The following is a 27,891-nucleotide window of genomic DNA, read 5'->3' as shown; positions in this document are numbered from 1 at the left end:
ATTGGAGATACAGAGATTTCTCTCAGCTTCAGGAGAACTGGCTCTGATGCACTAAAACCCACGAGCCAGTTCTGCAGGGTTTTGGCGTGATGTTAACCTACAAAGACATTTGTCCTACATCTTGCCTCCCACCCTGGATCTCATCACAGCCTTTGGATTCAAGCTACCAAAATGTTCATTATCTTAAGGGAGATATAGTAAGTACAATGAAAAATATGTCCTACTGATGTCTTAAATTTTATTCTAATGTCTCTTGAGATAAAGAAAATCTTTCTGTGCCGAATTTTATATATACTCTTCCAGAAACACTGTGGTATGGTATAAATTATCAGATAAATTTGATTAGTTCATTTGCAAAAGACAAGTAGATCCAGACTGGTTTTGTTTTGTTTTTTTACCAATTATGACTTTTCCAATAAGACTTTTAGGTAAATGGTTATTCATCCTATGTTTTTACTCTTTTATTCACAATTATATATTTATTATAAAATCTAAATATACCTTACTTTTTCACAAGATGCACTTGACTATTCTAACTCTGTATTCTTACAAGAGGATAAAAATTTGTATAAAAATAGGTATATGAAACAACATAAGTCTTCAAATTCAGGAAATACTTTAAAAAAAGTACCTTTTGACATTATTTGGAATTCTCATTTATTTTTTAGTAGAATTTTTGAAGTGTATTTACTTGTTTAAATGGAGAATCAAAAAATGAGAGAGAAATTGGACACAAGTCATTTTTTTTTCTCCCTGTGCCATGCTTTTATTTAGGACCTTTCATATTGTGCCTCTCAGAGAGTTTAATTCTGCAGAGATCAAGCCTCCAAACGTTTATTTAGGAAGAAGTCTAAGCTACTTTGAAAATAATCTTCTGTGTGCATTGGGACTGCATGCCTGATGTGAGATTGTTCCACTGGCCAGTAAGAAATATTTCAAGTCAGAGATGACTGTACCTTCCCCAGCCTTATGTCACTTTTGGGCCCCATCCTATACTCATAGGAAAATCTTAAAGTTTATGGTTGTCTATTTCTGTCACTTGGCAAGTGTGAAGAGTTAGGGTGTGCAGGGAAAGGTGAGGAATAAAGGTTATAATTAAGAAGTTGAAAAATCCAGGAAAATGTCTTGCCAGTGTTTTTATCCTAAAACATTTTTATTTTTCAAATGGACTTAGGTAAGACCTTTGTACTTGGCATTATATGCACCAACCTCTGATTTATTTCAAATTAGAAATACCAGTTAGAAAAATGTACAACCCAAGTTTTCATTTTTAATGATGTGCATATTTGTTAGGAGATGAAATTATATTGTTTTAGATAGCAGTTTTGAGATACCAGTGAGGAAAGTGTCAATTGTTTCAGTTAGATCTAGAATAGAGTAGTTGTAACAGGTATAAGATTGAAACTTCTGGTGCTATGTTACCTTCTTCAACTTTCATATCTCCAGCCTTCTTCAATTTCATTTTAGTTTATGCAAGTTCAGGATACAGCTTCCACAGCCTAATTTCCAAATTGCCCTCTATATGACTGGTGAACACTAGTGATTGGGTTAAATCCAGCATTACAACAAGCTCAGGGATTACAAATGAAGAAGTGTAGACAATTATGGAAGAACTGGGGAAGATATTTCAAGCATCCCTAACTTGAAAGTACTGAGTATTTGTTGTACTAGTAAGAAGAAGATCCATTACTCTTTACTATTTTAGGGGTTTTAGCATCTAAGTGTGGTTGTGTTTTGTCTTTCCCTAATTGAGGTAACTGCAATATATGTGGATGAATTATTTTTTATAACATTTCTCTTTGAACCAGAGAATATAAGGTAATCAGGCATCCCTGACTCCAGTCTTCTAGGGTATGGCCTGTGAGGATAAAGTCCAAAGGTGCCAGAAGTTTAATAACTCTTAAATAATTAGTATTGAGACATTTTATATATTTGAATGAAAATTTTGAGTATGGAGAACATAAAGGTAATACATCATTTGTTATTACTATCTATATCTATGCAAGATAAAATAAAATAGGTGGATATCCTGTAATTAAGAATGGTATTCTTTTTAATGATGTAGGATTATAGTGTTTTGATAATAAAATCAATATTTTATATATTATAAAAACGTAAATAGCAATAACAGTTGATTTATCAAAATAGGTTTCTTCTATTGATGGCGCATAAAAAGGAAATCTTTTAAAATGAAAAAATAGTTCAACACATTATAATTCTTCTGGTGTTCTCTTATTACTGAGACTCAAGAAAGAAAGGTGTATTATCAATTAAAGAATACATATTCTTTTCCTTTCAGTGCATTTGTAATTATATAAAACTACTGGTTCATTTTTGGCTTCCAAATGTGTAAATTTATCAGTGATAATTATCCTTAACATAATACAGCCTACTTATTATGATCAAAATATGACTCCTAAAGACACCTTTGTAATGAGGGTAGAGTGCGTTAACTCTTTTACAAAGCTGTCTTAAACCTGAAAGACATTAAAGCCAATACAAAGTAAAATTAAGGGCTAGATAATCAGAAAAAAAAAGAGCATTACTAACGTTGCCCAAATAGCAATTGTGAGCATTCCACTGAGGCTGTGTATCAAGTAAGAGCCTGTTCTTTATATCACTTCACTTTCAACAATGGATCTTACTAAATAAAATATGTTCATGATAGTTCCCTATAAAATCCTGCAGAGAATTTTTTCTGCATCACATCAAATATTCTATTACAGAACCATAAATATTATTTTCATGAACCGTATATCTGACCTTGAAAATAAGGTCAGAATTCAAAGTTATTATATTTTAATATCCTGAAAGAATGCCATGAAAATATATAGTCTCTTGTTACTGCCTGATTGTTAAATCTGATAGGGAAGTCATGAAAATAAATGTTGTATTGCATCACCAGAGCTTAAATGAATTTGCACGGGTCTAAAAAGAACCCCTCAGAAGTCAAAATGAAATGCAGTGAATAGCATGAGAGATTCTCTTTGGTTTGCTTCTGATTTTTATTTGTTTTCACAAGAATGGGTGTTTGTGGGGCAATTCCTGGGCATATTTCATATAAGGCACTGCTTGTGTTTGTGTAGAATAGAAATTAATGGAACAATAGAAAGAAAGAATATGGGTCACTGATTTGGTCTCAACTGTGTTAAGAGTCATAAGACTATTAATTGTGTGGTATACGTCTACATGTGTGCATATTACGTAGATTTTTGAAAAAAAAAATCTACATGGTTCCAATATGTTTTTTTCTTTGATCACACTATTTGTAAAATCTTATCATATATGATACTACTTTATGTTACGTCCCACTTTAAATAAGTGCAACCATATGAGATCTCCGTAGACTATAAAGAAGATGCAAAGTCCTCTTCTCAAAAATCTTCAGAAAACATAACATCATGGAAGTGGCCATTGTTATATCTTAGGCCTACCTCAAGATTAAAGGATTCTCTAATCCAATCACATGTACATAGATAAAATGCATAACATGTGCAAGTTATATGTAAGTTATGAATCATAATCATGACTAATGATAAAACAAACATCAACTTTAGAAATAAAACATTACTCTTTGGTGAAGATACTGATTTCTTCCCTAATTCCATTCTCATGCTTTCCCCTCAGAGGTACTCATGATTCTGAATTGTTTCCTTGTTTACTGCTGTGATTATCAGTTGTCACAATACATATATCCCTAAACAATATTTCGTGCAGTTTTACCTATTTTTAAACCTGATTTTAACATGGCATTATACATGTTATTAAGCAATTTATTTTTGTTCAGCCCACAGTACTTTTGTGAAATCTGTATATGTTGCTGAACAGCTTTTGGTCAATCTTCATCAGTGCTATATAATTATATTCCATTGTATGACTATGCTATGTTATATTTTATACATTATTCTATGATGGGTATTCGGGAGGTTTCCAGGTTTTTGATATTACAAACAATACCACTGTGAATATCTTCATACCTGTCTGTACGGGCACAGGTGTGGAAGTTTTTTCTAAGGTCCATACCTGTTCCATTTTAAAAGATAATGTCAAATTGCTTTCACTGTGTGCACATAGCATTTTTCCCCTCACCAGGAATGCTTACCAGGTCTTACAGCTTTATATCTTAGCCAATGTTTGGTATCGCATGCATGGGTAATAATACTAGATCCATTAAAAGTGCAATGCAACAATACAGAAAGTTGATTTATAGGGTTTCATATTCTACAATGTAACTCACATTTAAGAAACTATCACTTGAAAAGGCTATAAAATATTCCTCACAATTCAAAATACTTGCCTGTGTAAGACTAGATTTTCTTCATAAGCATATAACAACAAATTAAATACAGAAGTAGACATAAAAATCCAGCTACCTATTAAGTCAGACATTAAAAAGATTTGCAAAATGTAAAATAACGCTATTCTTCTCATAGAATTTTGTTTTGAAATATATAGTTTTTTCATGAAATCTTTTTTATGTTAAAGGGTAGTAGACTTATTTTTTGAAAGACAGTGAAATATATTTTTATTTCTGTTCATAATCTCTGTACATTATGTATATTTTAATTAATAAACTATTTCAGAACACTGTTTATAGAAAAAACTGTTTTCTAATAAATTAATATATATTTAAATTTCTTACAGTATTAATTTATAATAAAATATCAATAGATATAACTCATGAAAACAAAAGCTATTTTGCATCCTCAATAATTTTTCGTTTTCCTTTGTTTTTTGTCAGCTTTATTAAGATATATTTTACAAAACTAAAATTTATCAATTTTAGCCATATAATTCAGTGATTTTGCCAAATGTGTACTGTTGTGTAACTATCACCACAATCATAACACAGAACATTTCCATCACTCCCAGAAGTTCCTTAATCTCCTCTGTAACAGGATAGATAGTTTTGCCTTTTCTAGGATTCCATATCTTTTGCACTCTTTGCATCTGGTCTCCTTTCACTTAGAATGTTTTTGAAATTCATCCATGTCGTTGCATCTATTTGTAGTTTGTTCTTTTTCTTGCTGAGTAATGTACTATTGTTTAGCTATAACATAACCTGATTACACATATATCAGACGATGAACATTTCAGTTCTTTCTAGTTTTTTGGCTCTTAAGACTATAGTTTCTAGAAGTATTCATGTGCACATCTTTGTGTGAATATATATCTTCCTTTTGGGTAAAAAACCTAACAGTGGAGTTTCTGGGACATATGGTAAATGAAATGATAACATTATAAGAAATTCCCAAAATGTTTTCCAGAGTGATTTACCATTTTGCATTCTAACTAGCAATGGATGAGCTTCAGTTCAAAACATCTTTCTCCAACACTTGGTTTTGTCAGTCTTTTTCATTTTAGTCATTCTAGTGTATATTTAATAGCATTTTTAATTTCAAATTTACATTTTCCTGACGACTAATTACGTTGAGTATCTTTTCGTGTGTTTATTTGCCATTTCTCTTTGTGGTCTGGTGAAATAGCGCTATAAATCAAAGTTTTTATTGGACATTCTTGAGTTTTAAGGGTTATTTATATATTTTGGATGTAAGTCCTTCACTGGATATATGGTTTGTAAATACTTTCTCCCAGTCTATTCCATTTTTTTAACAGTATCTTTAGAAGGACACAAGTTTTAAATTTTGATGAAGCCTAAGTTACTTTTTGTGTCCTACTCAGGAAATCTTTGCTCACTCAAAGCCACTTAGACTTTCTTCAGTGTTCTCTTCCAGAAGTTGTGTTGTTTTCCCTGTTACGTTTAGGTCCTTGACACATTTAGCGTTAACTTTTAAACACTATGTGTGATAAGGCTGAGAATTTATGTTTCTGCATTATTCAGTTATTCCACCACGGCTTTTTGAAAAGACTGTTCTTCCCCATTGAACTGCCTCAGCACCTTTTGTTGAAAATCGATCGGTCATATATGTGTGTGTCTATTTATGGATTCTTTATTCGGTTCCATTGATCTACATGTTTTCTTGACATCAAACTACATTGTCTTGATTATTATAGTTTTTAGTATAAGCTTTAAAATCACAGAGTATAAAATTTCCAACTTTGTTGCTGTTTTTCACACTTGGTCTGTTTTAGATCCACTGCATTTACATGTAAAATCTTAGTTTGCGAGTTCCTACAAAAAAGTTATTTTAATTGGAATTTACTTAATCTATAATTAATTTTGGGAACAACTATCATTTTAACAATATTGAGTCTTAGATCCATGTTTGTTATTATTTCTATGTTTATTTGTGGTTTTTAAGATTTCTTTGTATATTTTATTGAACAAGTCAGGCATATATTTTGTTAAATTTACCCCTTTAAAATTTTTCTATTTTAATGACATTTAAATGATACTTAAAATGTTTTAATTTATAATTTTTTGTTGCTGCAATATGGGAATTCAATAGATTTTATACATATATTGAACTTGTATCCTATAAAATTGTTAAGTACATTTTTTTAGATTTTGTAACATTTCATAGATGTAGGATTTTCTATATAGACATTCATGTCATCTGTACACAAAGACAGTTTATGTATCTTTTTTCAGTTAAATGTCTTATTCCTTTTTCTTGTATTATTTCCAGTGCCAGGACCTTCAACACAATGTTGAAGAGGTGGTGAGAGTAAACACTCTTGCCTTTTTTCTGATCTTAGGGGAAAGGCTTTAGTTCTTCACCACTGAGGATAATTCTTTCCGTGTTGGTTTTTGCAGATGCCTGGGAAAGAGCCTGCATTAGTATCTCTGTGGTACTGAGTCACTGGCTGGGAGTGGACCGTGAAAAATCTAGTCTCTGTCTCAATGAGATGATGGATTTCAGAGGCAGAAGCTGGGGCCATCATCAGTCCATCATGATCCCTGCAGTCAGGGATCTGAGAGCTGCAATCTGACCGTCACCTCAGATGGAAAATTTTGGGGAGGTACTTAGCATTCTATGATCTAATTTATATTTAAAAATCAGGACTCTGTGGAGAACAGATTATAGAAAGGCTACTGGGAGGTGAGGACATCATTCGGTTGCTGCAGGTGAGAGATAGTGATAACCTGAATTAATAATAATGGTGGATGTTGTAAGATTCGGGATAATTGTGAAGGTAAGGCTGAAAGGATTTCCTGATGCACTGGATGGAGGATAACAGAGAAAGTAGAAGGTCAAAGTTAAATCCTTTTTTTTTTTTTTTTTAACTTGAGGTGGAGGACACTGGAGGATAAGTAGGTTTGGGGGCAACAAATCAACAGTTCGGCCTTGTACATGTAAGTTTTAAATGCTTATTAGAGATCTAAGTGGGGCTATTTGAAGGCAATTGCGTACATCGGCGAGAGTACACATCTAAGCCTCGTGGGCCTATCACAAATGAACGAACAATAATAGAGGATGTACAGCATTATGCCCTCCTGAGACCAGGGTAAGCACAGAAATGTCACCTCACAAGTGTGGATTCCAGTTTAACTTACTCTATTTTACTGAATACTAGTTTCATAACATTAATGTGCAGAAAAACTGAATGCAAAAAGTGACATTTAAATAATATGCACAACCCCCAATTTTACAATGACCACTGTGTGAGGAGTTTGGCGAAATGTTTTTAAAATAAAAACAATTTTTTTATTTCCTTTGGCCATGCTCTGGTTTGAAACAGTAATGAAAAGCTATATAATTGTATTAACTATCTCAGGGTGGGATTTAAACTAATTTTAAAAAGTCCAGAAAAATCTGGATATTGCCTTGGCTACATTATCTCACTTGATATTTCAGCTGTAAAATGTTTTACTTGCTCAATATTAAATTCAAGAATGCAAGGATCACATGGTATTTAGTTCAAGGGAAGACCCCATGGTATTGTGAAATGCACTCTCCTGCTTCAGAACAGCAGCAAAATGTTTTGTTGTAGCAAGTTCAGAAAAATAAACTCAAAGGGTACTTTAAATTCCCCTTTAAGCATGGCAGGATGGAATCAACAGCTTCACAAATGTAGGAATTGATGTAAATATGGAGATTTAAAGGCCACCATAGCACAGTTAAAAATTTAAATTAATGTCTAACTCACTTATTTAATGACAAATCACTTAGTAGATTGGGCAAATTTCCATGTGGCAGGTAAGAATACAAGACATTTCTTTCTTAACAGTATGCTAATTATTCTAAAACATTATGCACCACATTGCGTGGGAACACAAAGCAAGACTATTTTCTCCAAAAAAAATTCAAATCCTGTAAGTTAGTGTTAGTCTAAGCCTAAAATATACTGCATTCTCATTTCCTTTGCTTAGTTCTACTTCAAGTTCACGTAGTTGAGTGCTGATGGATAAAATGTAGATGATTCCACCAAAACATTACTTTTATTGCCATGTATGATGAGACCATCATTTTTGTTGAAACACTGGAGTATTTAATGGATGCGGACAGTGGTAAAGCTTCATCACCCTAATATTATTTTAGGAAATCCAATTCATTTTAGGTACTTTCACATCTGTGATATCATTTTCACCCTTATAATAGACATCTGTGTTAATATTATTCAAGTTGTTAAAACCTATACTCATGTAATGAGAAAACTGAGACCCAAGTAGTTGAAGTAACTTTCTGAGGACATACTTCTATCCAAGAGTTGAATCAGTGTCAAAGCCAGAACTTACTATTTCAAGTATGGCTCTGATTCCACTACACCACTTCCAACACTTCTACAGGGAAAATTTTCCGTATTGTTATTAAGGTATAATTTTTATACAGTACATTTTTTTTAGTGTACGGTTCTGTTAAGTTTTGACAAACTAATGCATTCAAGTACCCAGCACTATAATCCACATGTAGAATAGTTTCATCATGTCTCCAAATTTCCCTCTGCCCTTTGTATACAATCGTGCTTTCCATTCCCAGTCCATGGCGACTGCTGATCTGTCTTCTGTCCTTACAGTTTTACCTTTTCTAGAATGTTGTATACATTAACCATATAGTATACAGCCTTTTGAAGCTGGCTTCTTTCACTTAACACGGCAGATCTGATATTCACCGATGTTACTGGTATAACATTAGTGCATTCTGTGTTATTGCTGAGAAGTATTTCATCACTGAGTGTTTATCCATTCCTAAATTGAGGTACGACACTAGGAACATTCACATAATGTTTTGTGTAAAGAAATTTTTCTTCTCACTTGGGTAAAGATCTAGGAATGGAATTTCTGGATCAGATGATAAGTGTAGGTTTAACCTCATAAAAGACTGAGAAACTGTTATTCAAAGTAACTATACCACTTTATCTTCCCATCAATGATGTATGTGAGTTCTAATTACTCTGCATCGTCACTAGCACTTGGTTCGGTCACTTTATTTTTAAAGACATTCTGAAAGGTGTGGGGTAGCGTCTCCTGAATTTAATTAGTTACAATAAAATTTTAATTGGCTTCCTGAAAGAGGCTGTGGGTAGTCCATATATGGAATTCTTACACTGAAATCTTTCATTTTAGTTTTGGAAAGTTTGGTTAAATGCCATGTTAATCAGTGATTGAATACTGGGATTAAGTTTGTATTCCATCTTCTTCCCTGTTGCTATGGGTGTGTCATACATAAAATGGTTACCACACTGAAGAAGGGGAGAAAAAGGGTGGGACTTTCATAATAAACAACTTATATAACTGGATTTTGAATATTCGGGAAGTTGTCAAAGGGACTGTAGATTTTCTTTATATACATGACACATATAAATATAACTTACTCAAATAAGAATAGTTTTCCCTGACAATGAGGGAACATACTTAGGGAACAGATCTTAGAAAAGACTTCATAGGTAGACACATAAAAGAACAAACACCCACTAAAAGTTTCTCTTCTTATGAACTTTAAAAAGAAGATTTTTCTTTACATTAAAATCTACTAAGTTCTACTATTTGGGAATGGATTACCAAAATTTATGGTTGTATTAAAGGCTTGCAAATCTTGAGAGACATCTTAATGAAAGCATAGCTCATTATAATCCCCCAGAAGAGAATACAAAGAGAAAAACACTTTTAAAATTATCTTATAAAGAATTTCTTTAGGATCCATGGGGAAAAGTTTATAGAAAATGCAGTACAAATGCTATTAGCCACCTATTGAATTTTTAGTCTTGCATCTGTTTTGTAGTGAATACACACCAATAATGTAAGCATAACCCAAATCACTGTGCTTAAAGTACGTCTTATACATATAAAGCATAAGTGTATGTAAATTATACTCGAGTTGACCATTTTTTGAAATATTTATGTATGAAGTGGCGTACAAAGGTACCAGAACAAAACAGGTAAAGAGGTGGAAAGTCAGATTTTAAACAAATGCTTATTTTAAATTTAGTAAGAGAATTAATACAAAAATGATTTCACCAAAATTTAGTAAAATATGACCGCCCAAAAAAAAAAAAAAATATGACCGCCCACTCTCATAACAAAAACTGTATAGGTGATTTAAGACAATGTGTCACTCCTTTTGTTTCTAGAAAGTGCCAGGGTATGTATCTATGGGTAGGTTTGCTTTTAGTTGATTGCTTGAATCAGTGTTTAAAATTTTTCTTAAAAGAGTTATTATACGGGTGCACTCATAACTTTTATACTCAGTTCTATTCCAGTTAGTGCAATTGTGAAGGGGATAGCAGAGGGGAGGTGGTTTATCCTCCTGTAACAGAAGGGCTTGTACTAGAAGGCAGGTAATTTGACTTGCGTTTGTAGTTAAGAGTTTTGCTAAATTGTGTGAATCATCTAAGAATGGACTACATCTGTGTTTCTCTGATATCAGTTATTCACATATCATCTTCAAGATTTTCGTCATATCTATGTGCCATTTTTGCTATTACTTAATGAATATTATTTTGTCAACAGTTTCGAAAACTTATATTCTAACTTTCTCCTCATCCCAAATAGTAGTAGCTATGAAATCATGAAATTTGACTCATATTTTTCTCTAATTTGGATTAAAATAAACACATTTTGCTTATATAAAATGTGTTTGCCTATGAACAAACTAATCTCCCATATCACTAGTAATACAGCACGAAATTTGTTTCAACGCTAGTATCTTTCCAAATTACGTTAAAACCTAATTGATATTATAAGATATTTAAGATTTAACTATGTAGTCTGTTATTTCAAGGAGTAAGTTATTTTTATGTGTTCAAAATAAGAGTCATAATAGAAAATAAAGTTTATATGTTTTTTATGTTCACATGAAATTACATGTGTGCAATAAAACTTTTTATTACACACGTTTTTTTACAACCTGAAAAGATGCTTAGGTGAGTGAAGAACAATTTTCCCAAATAAAGAATGGTTTTATAGGGTAACATTATATTGGTATTTCAATTTATTAAGATAAAACTTATGTTTGACACATTCTTGGAGAACGAGGGATTCCCAATTTTGATGAATTTTATTAATTAAAGATTCTCCATATTTTATGTATATTCAAAATCATGATTATGAGTACTCAAACTATTAATGTAACATACAGATTTCTAAATATGATCATGAGCATTTTTACTTAACACCTAGTTTTAATTACTTTTATTTAGAATGCAATATTCTTTTGTAAAGCTTGTATTTTAATGAGAACTTCAAACTCTGTGAAATCTTAGGTAATCATTTTTTTTTCCAAATCGCCACATAAAAGCTAGAACTGTCAAGGGGAGAAAAGATCATGAAAAACGTTCAGACATCCCTGGGAAGACCTGATTTTAATGCCTTAATAAACAATTGAGTATAACATAGTAGCCTTCAAATTTTACTTAGCACCACACTTCTAGTGCCATAGCTCCATGTGACCCTATAAAAATGCTGTCGATAGCTCTGTTTACTAGAATTTATTGCTACCACGATGGAAAGCCACAACGCTATGAAACGAGAAATGCAGCAATATGCAACCTCAAGCCCAATAACGTGGCTATATTTTGAAATCATTAAAATGAAGATGAGGTTACAAGCTAAAGACTGATTTTGTGATTGCTATTAAGATATCGAGTAGTTCTTAAAATATACATCTGGTGAGTGTGTATAAATAACTTGCATATTAGTGTCTTTTAAAACTGCTCTGATGGGAAGGGTGTTTTCTTCACCTGGTGATTTCCCAGGTATTTTAAAAATATTCTGTGATTCATCAAGTGATCAGATAAATCTCTGGTTTGCACTATTATGATTATGAATATATAGCCTTCTACATTTTTTTCACTAATTTTCAGGTGTTACTTATACGAGATACTTTAAATGTTTTGAACTGAGTAATGTTCCCTTTATAACTTTTGGCATATATCATGCATCTGCTTCAGGTTATTGTGGGGCATTTCGTATCACTGAAATTTATTGTTCGAGGCAAACTTCTTTAATGGTGTATATTCAGATGCACATGGTTAATATGTATATAATCTCTTTGATAGCTAAAATTCTTGATTTGTATTAACTGATTCTATCAAGATGTGAATTAAAACGTCTTTGTATCTATGAACATGTTCATTATCCACAGGACAAAGTACAGGCTTTATCTAGTTTACAGAAATACAAATCCATTGAATCATATTAAAATCTAAAATTTCAGAAGGGAATTTATTTTTTAGGATATATATTTCACACACTTCACACTTGATAGCCACCCTCTGTCTATTTAAAAAGGTTGAGACTTTATCCACCTCTGCTTCCTGCCTTTACTTAGTGCACATTAGTGGCACTAAATGGGCAAAGAGTGCCCTTCACAGACCACTTGGCTCACCTCCATTGCTCTATGCCCATTGATCCATATAAGTTATATTTTTACAAAATGTTACGGAGAGGTTTATTATTTGATTTTCCTTACACTAGTTAGAATTGATGATATCATTCTGGGGACATCCTGACATTTTATTTCTCTTTTCACTCTAAATTGTCTCCACCACACCCACGGCTTCAACTACTATCTATATTAACCAAGGGCTTTCAAAAGTAAAATGTTCTTTTCTGACAGTGCTTAAGCTACAGACTCTCTATTCTGCACTTCTCCTTTGGAGCAACTTAAACTTAGTATTTTTCTAAACCCACCACCTTCTCTCCTCAGCCTAATCTACTGCTGCTCCCCTGTTCTCTTTCTGAATTAATGGTATCCCGCTGCCCTTGAATCCTTTCTCTTTCCTGCACTAATGCAAAAGTCTTCCATTGGTTTCTCTGGTTTGTTTTGCGTTCTTCAATTCCTTTACCTATACTACAATTGGAATGTGATCTATCTAAAACACAAATCTTAACCCACCGCTTACTACTTTAGGAAAATCACGACATTTTCAAACATCTATGGATTAAGTCCAACCTGGGCAATACTGGACACTCCCTTTCCCTGTTTCTCTTACCAGCTCCCTCTGCTTCTGGCTAGGCTCAGTCATTGGGAAACACTGGTTGGGGGGCGGGTGGGGGGGGTAGGGGCATGACTTGGAGGCATGTTGGAAGAAGAGGAGAAGTCAGGAGATAAATACCTCTTCTTTTGTCTTTAAAATGACTGCAACTCCTTTGTGGTGTCAGCTGCCAATGTGATAGCCCTGACTTTGCTGTGGCAGGGGTCCCTCCTCTATTGGACCTCCAGCCCTAGGATAGTAATGATTTCTTTCAATGGCTAATCTCTGGACTACATCCCATTTGTTTTCTGTCCTCTCCTCTCCTCAATCACCTTTTGAATTAATTTGTTATCCCTCAATTTAACTAACTGGAATGAACGCCCTTTCACGGACTGAAACCTGCTTAATAAAATCTTTGGGCATCTCTCAAACTTATCTCAGTGGTTAAAAAGGATATGGCGTCTTGAGAGCCATATGTTCCTCTTCTTTATAATCATTAGTGATCTTGGACAGAGGAAACTCTCGGAGTCTATTTTTCCTCATCTCAGTGTCTGGGAATTGTAATATCTGCCTCACAGGTTGGTGTGAGGATTAAAATAGAATTAGATAATTTGAGAATATGCTTTCAGCACAGTACCTGGCACCTGGTAAACACTCACTACCTGTCAGCTGTTGGTTCATGAGGGCAAAAATGGAATCAGTGATATTTCGCACTAAAGTCCTAGTGCCTAGCTGCATATACCTAATAAATACTCAATAAATTTGTTCAATGAATCATCAACCTCTATATTTAAAAGATGCCCCTGTCCCTCCATCCTCAATGACTTTGTCTGAGGCCATCGTGTTCTCCTACCTGAATGACTGCAATGACTTCTCTACTGCTTTTCCCGCTTCCCATCTTTGAGTCCCCTCCCATCAATTAGAATAATCTTTCAAGTTAACAGATACCATCTATATATTTTAAACATTTTCTGAGCACCTTCAAGATGAAGTGTGAACTTCTCAGCATGACTTATGTCCATTTTTTCTTCTGAATTCTTATCATAATGCTAGGCTCACATTTTTTTCCACCTTCTCCCTTGCTTTATGCTTTACATGCAATTTCTCCTGTGAACTGTACATCCTTTTGCTATTATTTTATTTGTACTTGCTAATTGTTCTCCCAGTGACACTCTTCTTAGTTTGCAAGTAATCCTAACTTTGCTTTTACTCAATAACTCAGCTCAGTATATGACTTTCTACAGACGTTCCTTGAATCCCCTCCATGTGCCCCCAATGTTGTCATTTCCTGATTACATGCAAATCTCCCCCAGTTGACGGTATGCCCCTTTTATCTAGGTGTTTAGTATATTGGCTGGCATATAGCTGTCACGTGATAAATGTTTGCTTAATAAGGAATCAAGAAAGGGCTGAGACTGGGCTCTTATATAATGCCAAAAGATGCCTCTTTTCTAAGTAAATCAGTCTGTTAATCCACCTCTGAAATGGGTTATTCAACCAAATCTTCTCCCTTACTTAATCATATGGAATCTTTTGCTGAAATTCAGATAAACTGTTTTTACCACAGTTCTTTGATATATTAATCTAGAAACCCTGGCAAAAAATGGTAATAAACCTCTTCTTGTTACTTGTTCCTAGTGAATACATTCTTTGGTCTTCATGAATTTTACTGCATTCAAAGTGCTCACAAACTATCCTTTTACTACTTCACTTTAAAATCTTAGTTTCAAAAAAAAAAAAATCTTAGTTTCAATTATACAAGATGAGTAAGTCTTAAGGAACTGCTGTACAACACTCTGTGTATAGTTAACAATACTGTATTGTGCACTTAAAAATTTTTAAGAGGGTAGATCTCTCAAGTGTTTTTACCCCAATAAAAAATAAAATTAAAAAAATACAAAATTAGCACCAAATTTCATTAGCTTTTTTTTACCCCATCTTCTTATTCCTTCTGTAATTTAAATTTTCTCGATTTCTTTGAGAAAGTTTGTGATTTCTTAAGAGTAACTGACATCTCCTCATCTGTGTCTTACCACAATGCCTTGGAGTAAATTTGCCTTGGCAGTGAAAGTTAAACTCATTTATAGCAGGGAAGTGGTCTTACAAAATTTCTTTGCTTTTTTGGATTTCAGTTATTTTTAATCAATGTTGATTTACACTTTAGTCCAAAGTTCAAGTCCTTCACAGAGAAGACTGATTCTAAACCTTGTGTTGTAGAAATGATGCATCCTGACTTCTTTCCCTGCCTGTGATACACACACACACACACACTCTTGACTCATTTAACCTTAATATTGGAGAAGAGTAGTGGAAGACAACTTCTCAAATATTTTTCCTCATTAATGGCAATTCTAAAAATTATCAAAGGAGCAGAGTGTCAGTTTTTCCTTTGATTTTCCTTCAGTTTCAAGGCACTTATGAAAAGAGCTAACAGACTGCTGAGCTAAGAAGTACTCACTGATCAAGAATTTCAGTGCAAGATCTTGATGACCTAAAATATGTAAGATATTTTTTACACCTATGTAGAAGAAATGAATTTTGCTTCTAGATATCACGTGTGTGTGAACTGAATAGCTGCGAAAAATCTCATATCTTTCCTAGAGTGATTACATGCCTTAAAGAATGAAGATGTGAAGGAATTACAGGAAAATAAATATAAACAATACTATTGTCTTATATACTCTGGGAACTGCAAAATTTTGGGCATTCCGTAAATATTGTCGACTGACTAGAGAGTGAATTTCTATCAGTGCCTGGCAACACAGTCCAGCTCGTTTGATTCACTGAACTATATAAAAAGATTACATTTGAATCTTTTTTATTATACTTAATGCTTTGTTTTTTGTAAGCACCTCAAAGTTTTGCTATAAATAAATTTTTGGCTATAAATTTTTTCCAGGGAAAAATAACCAGCTCTATTTAATTTTCACTAGAGATAAATAATACCACAAAGCTAATTAAAATAAAATTGAATCAAAAAGGTTTTTAATGAATTAAAACTTAGTATAAAAGTGAATGATTCCCTGTTTGTTTTTTTATATTTTTTTTGCACATGAAAAACCTGTATGTGCTTCAATTTCAGTAATCAATGGAATCAATGTTTGTTTTATTGTCATATGTGTACCTCATGGTTGTGTCATATTTAAGTTGGCAACTTTATTCTATGTTATTAAGGCAGCGTTACAGTTAAAAAGTAACTATCTGAGACTCATGGATCAATACTTTAAGTTGCCTTTGAATTGCATAGTGTCTAGAATGTGGGGATCATTAGAGAATCACCGATCTCTTTATATGAGTAATAGACAATGGAAGGCATAAATTTTAAATTATATAAATACTAAATATTTAGATAATTATTGCTCATTCATAAAATTCATTTTGTGTCTTCTAACAATCCTCATACTAGGACATGTATAATAATTATTAAGATTTTAATTTTTAATATTCAGATAAATTACAGTAAGTCTATACCTTATTTGTTAATTTTCCTGATTAAGAAATGTTTATTCAATGTAGAAAATATGGATTACTGAAAAAGTATTTAAAAAATGAAATCACCAGTAATCCCACTCTTTAAAACTGATTTACAGGTTTAAAATATGTGTTTACTTATACATATATACACATGCACGCAGATATTATTTATATTGTAAAACTTTTTTAGGGACTTGACGTTTGAAGGTTTATATAATTATTATTTAGATATGTCTAATTAATTTTACCAATAATTTATTGAGTAACAATTAGGTACCTTGACATAAAGTAGCTCCAAAGGATGTCAAAAGTCGTAACTTAAAAAGGTTTCCAAAGTCTAATGTTTTTTTAATGCTCTGGGGATAAATACAGTTAAATAGTGTTTCTCTGAAAAACTTCCCAGAGGTGTTAATATGCTACTACACATTGCGAATTTCCAAAGGAGACATAATGCAGTGTTTCCCAACTTATTTTATCATGGAAGCCTGCTCTTTTTCTCCAGGATCATCTGATGTAGGCTTCTGGCCAGTTCTTCAAAGAGAGGTTAGATCCTGAGAGTAAATTGTTTAAATAATTGATTTAAGTGTTAGTGTGTTGTTCAGGCATTCTGAAATATAGTTTATCTTTCCTGGATAGACCAATATTTCGACTTGTGGTTGTAGATTTGGCTTTGGTTTAATTTTAGTCACATCTTTTTTTTTTTTTTTTTTTTTGCGGTATGCGGGCCTCTCACTGTTGTGGCCTCCTCTCCTGTTGCGGAGCACAGGCTCCGGACGCACAGGCTCAGCGCCCATGGCTCACGGGCCCAGCTGCTCCGCGGCATGTGGGATCTTCCCAGACCGGGTCACGAACCCGTGTCCCCTGCATCGGCAGGCGGACTCTCAACCACTGTGCCACCAGGGAGCCCAGAATTTTAGTCACACCTTAACCACTAGTATTAACCCAGTATTGCTCCTGATATGTATTATGAAAAAAAATAAATGTATGTTGATTATGTAAATATATAATAATAGTTATGATTATGAAGAGAATAATAATAATTATGGTGATAAGTAGTAGTAGGAGGAGGTTATCCTTCATTTAATTCACAAATACTACAGTAGGAATCATATATAATGTTATTTAATCTTCTAAATCACTACCCCCTTGGCATAGGTATATTTTCCCAACATACATATACAAAAACCAAGCAGCAATATGCTTAAGTGGCTCCAAGTTACATGGACAGTAGCAAGGTTTCATACATATAATACGGCTGATTCTATAATTTCTGAGTATTTTTAGCTGCTATTTAATCATTATTCGATATATGAATAAATAGAAGGAACGTATATAGAGAGGTTCCCCAGCTATCCAAAAGTAGAGAGTTCCTATGAAACCTTTTTCCTATTAGTTACTATTACTGACTAGTAGATACGTAAAGTTATTCATCTATTATTTAATCATTATTTATCATTTATTACAATCTTAGTCCTTACTGTGCCCTAGGGACAATGTCCTTTAATTTTAAACACATGTACAATAATTAACTGTAATTTCCATAAATACTTTAATTTCTACTGCTATTATTTATGCTAAAGGCACTACAGCAATATAAAAAAATGTACTTCTAGAGAGACCCTATTCACTGGAAATAAATAGGAGAAGGGCACAGCACCATATACTTGAAATGAGAAAAGGCTTTATATTCAGTAAAAAAAAAAAAAAAAAAAAAAATCTCTAAAGAGGGTTGGAACTAATAAATAGCTGCGGAACATTTGGTCAATATCAAAAAGCATAAAGGAGAAAATTACATGCTGGGATCCAGGGTCAGTCAATAATAGTTCAAATTCCAAGCCAACTATTTACTTGCTCTGTAATTTTGGCAAGGTTTTTGGTCTTTCTGGGCCGAAGATGAAAATTAAATGAGTTAACACAGGTAAAATGCTTAGAAGACTACCTGGTAAACAGTAAAATTCTATTTTAGTTACGAGGATCCAAAGATCATTACTTTCCTTCTAAAATGTATCTTAATTCTTGCCCTTCCTCCCTCCCTTTTCTCTAACTTCTTTCCTTTTTGGTCTCTCTCTCCTCACCTTTTATCTATAATGATATTTTGTAGTTCGCTTTTTTCAGACTGCTTATATAAAGTTTACATACATTCTTTAAAAAATCCTCTTGCGAATAAATAATTTTACATGATTTTAATTTTTAGTAAATGAGTAATATTTTAATTATAGATTAAATATAACTTAATTTATTAACTTAATTAACTTAAGTTATTCAGTTCCCCTCCTCCTCATTCCATTGTTGGACATTAGCTTTTCCTCTTAATTTTTAATTACTTTAAACAATGCTGCAGTAAGTACCTCTGTACATGAATCATCAATACTTCTGTAGCATAATTCTGATGTGGAACTACCATTTCAAATATAGTTTGAAATTTGAGGCTTTCAATGTAAAATACCAAATTGTCTTCCTGGAATGTTACTGATTTGTACATCCACTGACAGTGTATGTGCGTCCTACTGCTAGTCGAATATTGTGACATTGGAGAGAAACTGAATATATAATCAGACAATGGCCAGACCATAAATAAAAATAGAATTCTGACCCACAACCTGCAGGAATCATCCTAGGAAGCCAAGCTACTATCTGTAAGTCAGACATGTTAGAAAGTCAGACCTCTATCTCTGAAAGCCAGTCTAGGAAGCCAAACAACAGCCCTGTAACAACTGGCCCTGAATGACCGGGACTTGAAGAATAACCGACAACTTTTCTAACTTTTGTCCCTGCTTCGAACTTAGAACCAACCAGAGAAAGCCAAATATCCACCCATAGCCTATCACGTAGGAAGACCCACTTCTAGTTAGCCTGCCCACAATTCCCCCATGCTAATAACCTCCAACGGGGCATACCTGAAGTCTTCTCTTTTGTCTACTGTAAAGCTCTCCCACTCTTCTGCCTGCCTTTGAGGCTCTGTCAAATGAAAGTGGCAGTGGCTGGATCCCTTCCTCCCTCCCTCCTTCCCCTTTTCTTTTCTTTGTGCCTCCTTCTCTCCCTCCCTTCTTTCCTTCCTTCGTCCTTTTCAGTGAATTCCAAAGTATACCTAACCAACCAGATTGAAGGACCACTGCCCTGCGGGTCCGAGTAGTATAGGGGAGACAAAACAAAGTCACAGTTCTACTCCAGTTATAGATCCAAAGTGCCTCCTTAACCGAAATTCTATCAGTTTGTGTTGCCCATACTGAAAACCATTTGGCTAGGGCAATAAAAAAGCTAAACTACATATAAAGCCATATTTCTCAATACCTCTCTGTTGCCTAATAGCTTAACACCATGATTTTTTTTTTTTTTGTAGATTTAGGGGTTTCTCTGGATTAATATTTTATTAACCAGTTTCACCTGTGCTTCTGTGATTACAAAAGTCATATATTTTCTCTGTAAAATGCCCATAGTTTACCGAAAAGCATTAAAAAAAAAACTTGTAATTCTATCATTCAGAGATAACAACTGGTAACACTTTGTTTTATAGCCTTTCGGACTTTTTCTATGCACATACATACATATATGTATATTACAAAAATTGAATAATACTGTAATAATGCTATTTTCACTTGATCATCTTTCTATATCAAAACTATCATCTTCATGAATGGTCCCAATGAATCCTATTTTATGGACATGGCCCAGTATCATTAATGTGGACCCATCAAGTGATGGTGGCTGACTTCCTTGTTACAGAAAGCTCTGAATAAGTAAACTTTGCTGTTCTAATTTGTGCGATCTTTGTTTATTTCCACACTCGGTATAATTACTTTCATTTTTACTCTCTAAACAAAACAATGGCATTTATTTGATTAAACTGATATTTTTTATTTAAGAGTGAATGAGTATTTTTCATGCCATTATACCCTTTTATATTGATTTAACGTTTTCTTATTAATTTTTATTTCAACTGCATTAAATTAATACATTATAATTTTAACCTATATTTTGGAACTATTTTTTCACTGATACAAAGGAGACTTGTTTTATTTTGCTTATTCATTTTTAATATGCATTATATTTTTAGTAATATTTTTGGGATTCCTAGGCAGAAAATTCTATCACCTGCAAATAGTTGTGTTTATCATATCCTTTAAGATACATTGGTTTCTTATCTTTATTCTTGTTATATTATTGTCTAGGTCTTCCAGAAAAGTGTTTTAAAAGTTGTACTAGCAGCATTCTTATCTTGTCTCTCACCTAACAGAAATATCTTCAGAAAGTCACTGATGACTTTTGTGACATTTATCTACAGTTACTTTGAGATACATGCTGAGAAAGTACCCTTCTAGTCCTAGTTTGTTAAGAGCTATTATCAGAAATTATATGTTTATCAACTATTTTGGTACCTATGGATAGGACAAATTCATCCTTTGACCTACTGAAGTTGTAAAATATAATAATGGATTTCTTAATTTAAACTCCTTTGGTTCTTAAACCCTATTTGGTCCTTATCTGATGAATATGGTGCTAAATAAAAGTACACAGCCTTGGAAATTTTATTATGTGCTTATTTTCCTCTAAAATTTAAAAACATGATATACAAGTCCAAGCAGCCCCTTTCAGTATTTCTCTTCCAAATCTAGTGTCCATTTGTCTCTCTTTCAACAGGAGTTATAGAATTTCAAGGAACAGTGGCAACGTTTGGACAAAGTTTCACAGAAGTTGTCGATTTGTACTGGCTGTTCAATGAAATGATGGATATTCACAGAAAGAAGGGGGGAGAAGATGGCATGAAATCCTAAAGGGTAATTTAGGGATAAAAAATAGCAAAGGATGTAAGCAAAGACAGAACTCTGTTTTATATGTTCCATGAGCAACGAATAGATCTTTCAAAGAGGTCTAATCTAAGAGAAATTTATGAGAGATATAATTGGAAGAACAGATGGATATCATACTGAGTATGGTGTTAAATACGGAGGAGTCTGACTTTTATACAGTAAGTGGTTTCTGAGCCAGGGATTGATACACAAAACAATATTTGAGGATTAGAACTCCTGTGGTTGTGTATGGGCTGAACTATAGGAACATCATCTAAAAGGAGGGAGATCAGTAAGAAAGTCACTGCAAATGAGGGTGATTTTTACATCTTTGCTGTATATGGAAAATCTGATTAAAAACTTATCTTTTTCCTCAATAATATAGTTGTTTATAATTAAAATTTGTGCATCTTGGATAGTGGTTTCCTAATTTTACCCTTGAGTTCTTTCAAAACTCTTGGGTAAATGTCAATCGGCCTGTCAATTTATCTACATAAACAGGCACTCCTAACAGGAGCCTTTAATTTTTTATCCGAATGTATGATGCCACAGAAATAACCTAACAGCTTACTTGCCACAGAGGAAATAGGGGTTGCCAGTGTATTATAAATGAAATTAAAGACATTTCACATGATTATATAGCCAGAATTTTCACTTTATGGTAAATGAGATTCTTTTGATAATGCTTTTCATGCTAAATATCTAAATATAGGAAAATCAAACATGATTTTAGTTAACAGCTCGTGAATGCTTCTACTGTATGTATATTAGCACAGTGTGAAGCCATTCCTCAGAGAAGAATAGGCTTTAGGGTGATTGTCTTATCAGAGACATACTTTTCTTTGTGACTTTTCTCCTAACAGATATAGTTCCTTATTTTGAGAATGAAATGTATTTAATAAAAATTTTCTCTATAGAGCTTGTGTTGAGACTGTAGGCAATGTAGATCAGAATCTCTCCCTTACATTTAAGAATAAACAATCAGAACAGAAGAGAACACTTATGATATACTCAAGGAAAGACTGTGTAAGCCACACATTTTATATCAAGTCAAGTAGTGCTTACTGGATGAAAGCTACAACCAAAGAATTTTGAACATGTAAGAACTCACGGGGTATTGTTCACATGAGTTCTTCTTAGGAAACAACTAGATGATAAACTTCAAGCAAAAAGTTACTGAGGGGAGTCTCAGCAAAAGATCCAGATATATTTTACTGCAAATCTGAAACAAAGGTGCATGTAATAGTAACAGAATATAATGTAGATGTTATATATCCAGCAAGTATAGAAATAGCATAAATAATAATAATGGGAGTTGGCAGATGGAGTCAGGGGAATAAGGTAGTCAGTAGAATAATCTAGCTGATTGCCTCATATGTGATAACTCACAAATCTCATTGTAGAGATATAAGCACATTAACAGTACAAAGGTAAAGATGAAATAAAATAATACTATTGATTAAATTGGATGTGAAAAGGGGGAAAGGGAGGAAAAAGGCAAAATCAATAATTATTTATAGAATAGGCAAGACATAGATATTGTTTAAAAGGAAAGGGCTCAACTATTATATTAAAACAACCACTAGAACAAAAATATGAAATTTCTTATATATATGAAGACTTATGCAAAACAAAAACTTAAAAGGAAAACATAACATCAAAAAATGTTAGTGATAAGAAGAAAACTGTCAGTAATATTAATAAATGTATGTGTTAAACTTGCCTATTAAAAGAAAAATAATTTTCAAGGTTGATAACAAAGCAAACCAATTCTACGTGGCTTATATACCTAGATCAAAGTGATTCCCCAAGATGGAAAATGGAAAGTTAGAAAAAAGCATCAACTGAAACAACAATAATGGCAATCTATAAAGATGGAATCTTACCCAAAATACTCAAATGGGAAAAATAGTGTAGATACCATCACTTATGCTTTTTCAGCTCTTGTAAGAGGACAAAAATGTGATAGATTCAGAGTGATGTCTCACTCGGGAAGTGCCACAGGAGTTTAATAAAACTTCAGATTGATGTTATAACAGCTGATTCTTCAGGTTATTAAAGATTGAATAGGCCTTTTGGAATGTCTTCCAAAATACATGCATATTGAAGAAAATGTAGAAAATACATTTAAAAAGAAGAATATAAAATCACTCATGGTCACTTTAGCAATAAATAGTATTAATTCTTAAGATATTATTTGTGATAATTTTTAGGTTATTATAAATATAAAATATATATAGAAAACATACAAAACATACATACATCACATGTATGTTTTTTTAAAAAATTAGATAATGTTGAATATACAGTTCTGTATTTTACTTTTCTAATAAGGTAATAAACTGGACATTTTCTATTGCTCTCTAAACTTTATATTTTATAGATGTATCATACTACCCTATTGTGAAACATTTATTTAAGATGTAATTTTTTACTTTTATAATATTGTTGGAATAAAGAGGCGCTTATATGAATCTGCATCTTTGATTACACCTTTAGAATAAATTACTAGAAATAGGATTTGTATATCAAGGTACGTAGAGATTTTAAAGGCATCTTTTTTTGATGGAAAGACTTTACTAATTTCCACTGTCACACACAGTGTATACTTGCATATCTTATCTACTATTTTTTTTACATTAAGTTTAAGTATTTAAGAAGAGAGAATTTCTGGGGTGGACGAAATGGGTGAAGGGGGTCAACTGTAAGGTAATTAGACTTGTGGTGATGATTGCTTTGTAGTGTGTACAGGTGTCAAATTACAATGCTGTACACCTGACACTAACACATGTTTAAAAAAGAGATAATGTCATTCATTTTGAAATTTTAAATATATTTTACTTCCATTAACTGCATCTTTTCTTTACTAGTGAGAATGAATATTTTTCATAGTATTAATTATAATTGATTTTTATTATTCATGGTAGTTAATTCTACAAAGTTGTTGTGAACACTGAAATAGTGAATACTGAACCATTGCTCCCAGCGGGAATACAGAATTAGGTTCATGGAAGCCTGAGTTCCAAACATTTTCATCAACTGATCATTATACAATATTTGTAATGTATGCTTCTCTTTAAAGACACTCTTTAAAATATATATTGTTGGTTCGTTAACACTGTACTCAAAATGGCCAATAGCACTGTAACTCACGACTGAATGAAGCTTATTTAACACATGTATTCTCTCTGTATAAGGCACATAGGTCTTCCTGTACTTAGAAACACTAGATAGCATTTCAGCACTTGGGAGCCATTTTACATAGTGAAATCACGAACAAAAAGCATAAAAATGTGAAAAATGTGGCACTAAATAGACCATGGAAAGGATACTTGTTTACAGTATGAGAGCTGCAACAAGAAGGTAGAGGTCAGCTTGTTTGACCTCAGCTAGGAATGTGTGCATTCGGTCACTCAAATTTTTCACTGTTCTGCATATTCCATAAAAGACTGCAAAAGTGGGCTTCCCTGGTGGCACAGTGGCTAAGAATCCGCCTGCCAACGCAGGGGACACGGGTTCGAGCCCTGGTCTAGGAAGATCCCACATGCCGTGGAGCAACTAAGCCCACAAGCCACAACTACTGAGCCCGTGTGCTCCAACTACTGAAGCTTGTGTGCCTAGAGCCCGTGCTCTGCAGCAAGAGAAGCCACCTCAATGAGAAGCCCGCGCACCACAACGAAGAGTAGCCCCCACTCGACGCAACTAGAGAAAGCCCATGGACAGCAACGAAGACCCAACGCAGCCAAAATAAATAAAATAAAATAAATAAATTTATTAAAAAAAAGACTGCAAAAGTGCCACAAATATTGACTTTACGGTTACAAATAAATTTTAGCAAGTAGGTGAATTCACAAATATGGAATTGACAAGTCATAATTAACCAGTTTTCATAATATTTTTCTTCTTTTCCAAATTATTTATGGGTCTGACCATGTTAAATTGGGAATATTGTCATCCTTCTGTATCTGCAGGGTAATAATTTGAGGACCCCCAAGGAAACCAAAATCCTTGAACGCTCAAACCCCTTACAGTTAGTCGGTCCTCCCTATCCTCAGGTTCAAAATCTAGGTGATGTGGAGGGCAGACTGTATTGACGTCATTCATTTATATAAGCCCTTTGCCTATTAAGAAAGCTAACCTTTTGTTATATTTATTTTAAAGTTATTGTCCCCTAGTGTTTTCATTGCCTTTTAGTACTTTCTCACAGTGTTTCTTGATACCCAGCCATTATAACTTTCATGGATTATTGTTCTATTCTTTTACCACTTTTTCAATTGCTATTGTGCTTTAAAAGATCCTAACCATCCTAGGAGTAAATAAATGGGCCCTTACATCATCTTCTAATTGGACGGTTTCTTTTTTGTTCGATTTCATAATTGATATGGATTTTGTCATTGTAAGGTATGAGACGGAAATCTATAATTTTGCTTCTTCTAACATAATTTAACCTATTGTCTCAGTGCCACTAATTCGATAACACTTTTGCCATACGGATTTATGAAGCTACAATATCTTCTGTGCATTTGCTTTCTTTTGCTGCTATAGGAAATTACCACATATTTAGTGGATTAAATTAACACACACTTATTATCTTACAATTCTGTGAATCAGAAGTCCAATATAGGTCTCATTGGGCTAACACTAAAGTATCTGCGAGGCTGCATTCATTTCTGAGAATAGTCTGTTTTCTTGCCTTTTCCAGCTTCTAGAGGATGCCTGCGTTTCTTGATTCGTGGCCCCTTTCCTCCATCTTCAAAGCAGTCAAGGTTGAATCAAATCTTCCTCATGTTGCATTGATCTGACCCTTCCATCACTGATTCTCTTTCTCTCCAGAGCCAGGAAAGCGTCTGTGCTTTTAAGGACTCCTGTGTTTAGATTGAGTCCACCTGAATAATCCAGGATAATTTCCCCATCTCAAGGTTCATAATCTTAATTACACTTGCTAAATCTCTTCTGCAACATAAGGTAACATGTTCATCCATCCTAGGAAGAAGTACACAGACATTTTTTGGACGGGGGACATCATTTTGCTTACTACATTCTGGTAAGTTTTTTTTTGCATACCATGTTCTATCGCTGAGGCTTTCACTCTATTCTACTGGTCTGGTAGGTCTACTCCTGCTATAATATGTTGAATTTTGATGATTTATATTACACTTTAATCTGGCAGGCCTTAGTGTATCATCTTAGCTTTTATTTTTCAAAATGTTCTCATGTATTTATTTTAGAAACTGTTTTACAACTAATTAAGTTCAAGAAACATTCTTTATATATTTAATTTGAATTGCATAGATCCTGTAAATTAGTACAAGGGGAACTAACATCCCTCCTACACACATCTCCATTCAATCTTTATAAAAATGTGGGTATAAAATTTTTAAATTTCCATCAAATATGTTCCAAATATTTCTTACTGAGCTTATTCCCACTTATTTATTGTTGTTGATGTTGCATATGGGGATATGGAGACTATTTTCTAGTCTCCTAGATATGTAAGAAAATGTTGATTTTTGAATGTTTGAATTATCTCATTAGTTCTCATAGATTCCAATTAGTCTATTATATCACCAAACATTTGTTCATAATGCTAAGTATTTAGGTTGACATGTCATATACAAACAATATTTCATTTTTTCTAACTTTAGATGGTTAGATAACTTTAGTTATCATGTGTAGTTTTATATACTTACATCCTAAACCTGTTGTGCATCCAACTCAAAACAATCTATCTAAATAAATACGATGTAAACCCTTCTCAACCAAAAATGGTAAGCCGAATTATGGATACTTTAACACTTTTAGCATCTGAGAATATATTATAAAAATAAATAGCAAGAACATTAATAAATAATACAATTGATGTCAGGTATAACATGTCTATAAATGCCTATCTGATGATTTTTCTCTGTCAATGCTCTCTTGCTAACGATTACTGGTTGAACAGGTAGTGCTTATTAATCACTGCATTGAGGGAGAACACATTCCTTGGGGAACCACTGGTTATCTTATTAAGAGGGTGTTAAAGAGGAGTTATTGTAGGATTTGGGCCTGTGTTGGTGATTTGGGGAAGGCTTTAAGGAAATGGGGTTTTACTCTGAATCGGATCATGTCAGGAAGCAGGGGTAATTCTACGATTGATCACTTTAACAAATCTTTTCTAGAGGGAGGAAAGAACAGAGTGAGACTAAAGTTGTAACTGGTAAAGAAGTAGCAATCACTCATCTTTGCCAAGATAGGAGGATATCGCTGTTTTTTGTCGTATGAAAATTGCTCAAGTTTTTTTCTGTGTTTAGATGTGATTTCTGAGGGGTCC

At 33.3% G+C, this 27,891-nt stretch overlaps 1 long non-coding RNA gene across 1 annotated transcript; it reads left to right on the top strand.

Moving 5' to 3' along the window:
* The first annotated feature begins 133 nt into the window (after window positions 1-133).
* On the top strand, window positions 134-26,593 carry LOC132430738 (uncharacterized). Its single transcript, XR_009520555.1, has 3 exons — window positions 134-197; window positions 6,719-6,924; window positions 26,566-26,593. It is a non-coding gene; the product is annotated as an uncharacterized lncRNA (long non-coding RNA).
* The last annotated feature ends 1,298 nt before the right edge of the window (window positions 26,594-27,891 follow it).

This window comes from Delphinus delphis, chromosome 9 (genome assembly GCF_949987515.2).
Source record: "Delphinus delphis chromosome 9, mDelDel1.2, whole genome shotgun sequence".
Classification (NCBI taxonomy): domain Eukaryota; kingdom Metazoa; phylum Chordata; class Mammalia; order Artiodactyla; family Delphinidae; genus Delphinus; species Delphinus delphis.
The sequence above is the reverse complement of the archived record's forward strand: the minus strand, read 5'-3'. Positions and strand labels throughout refer to the sequence as shown.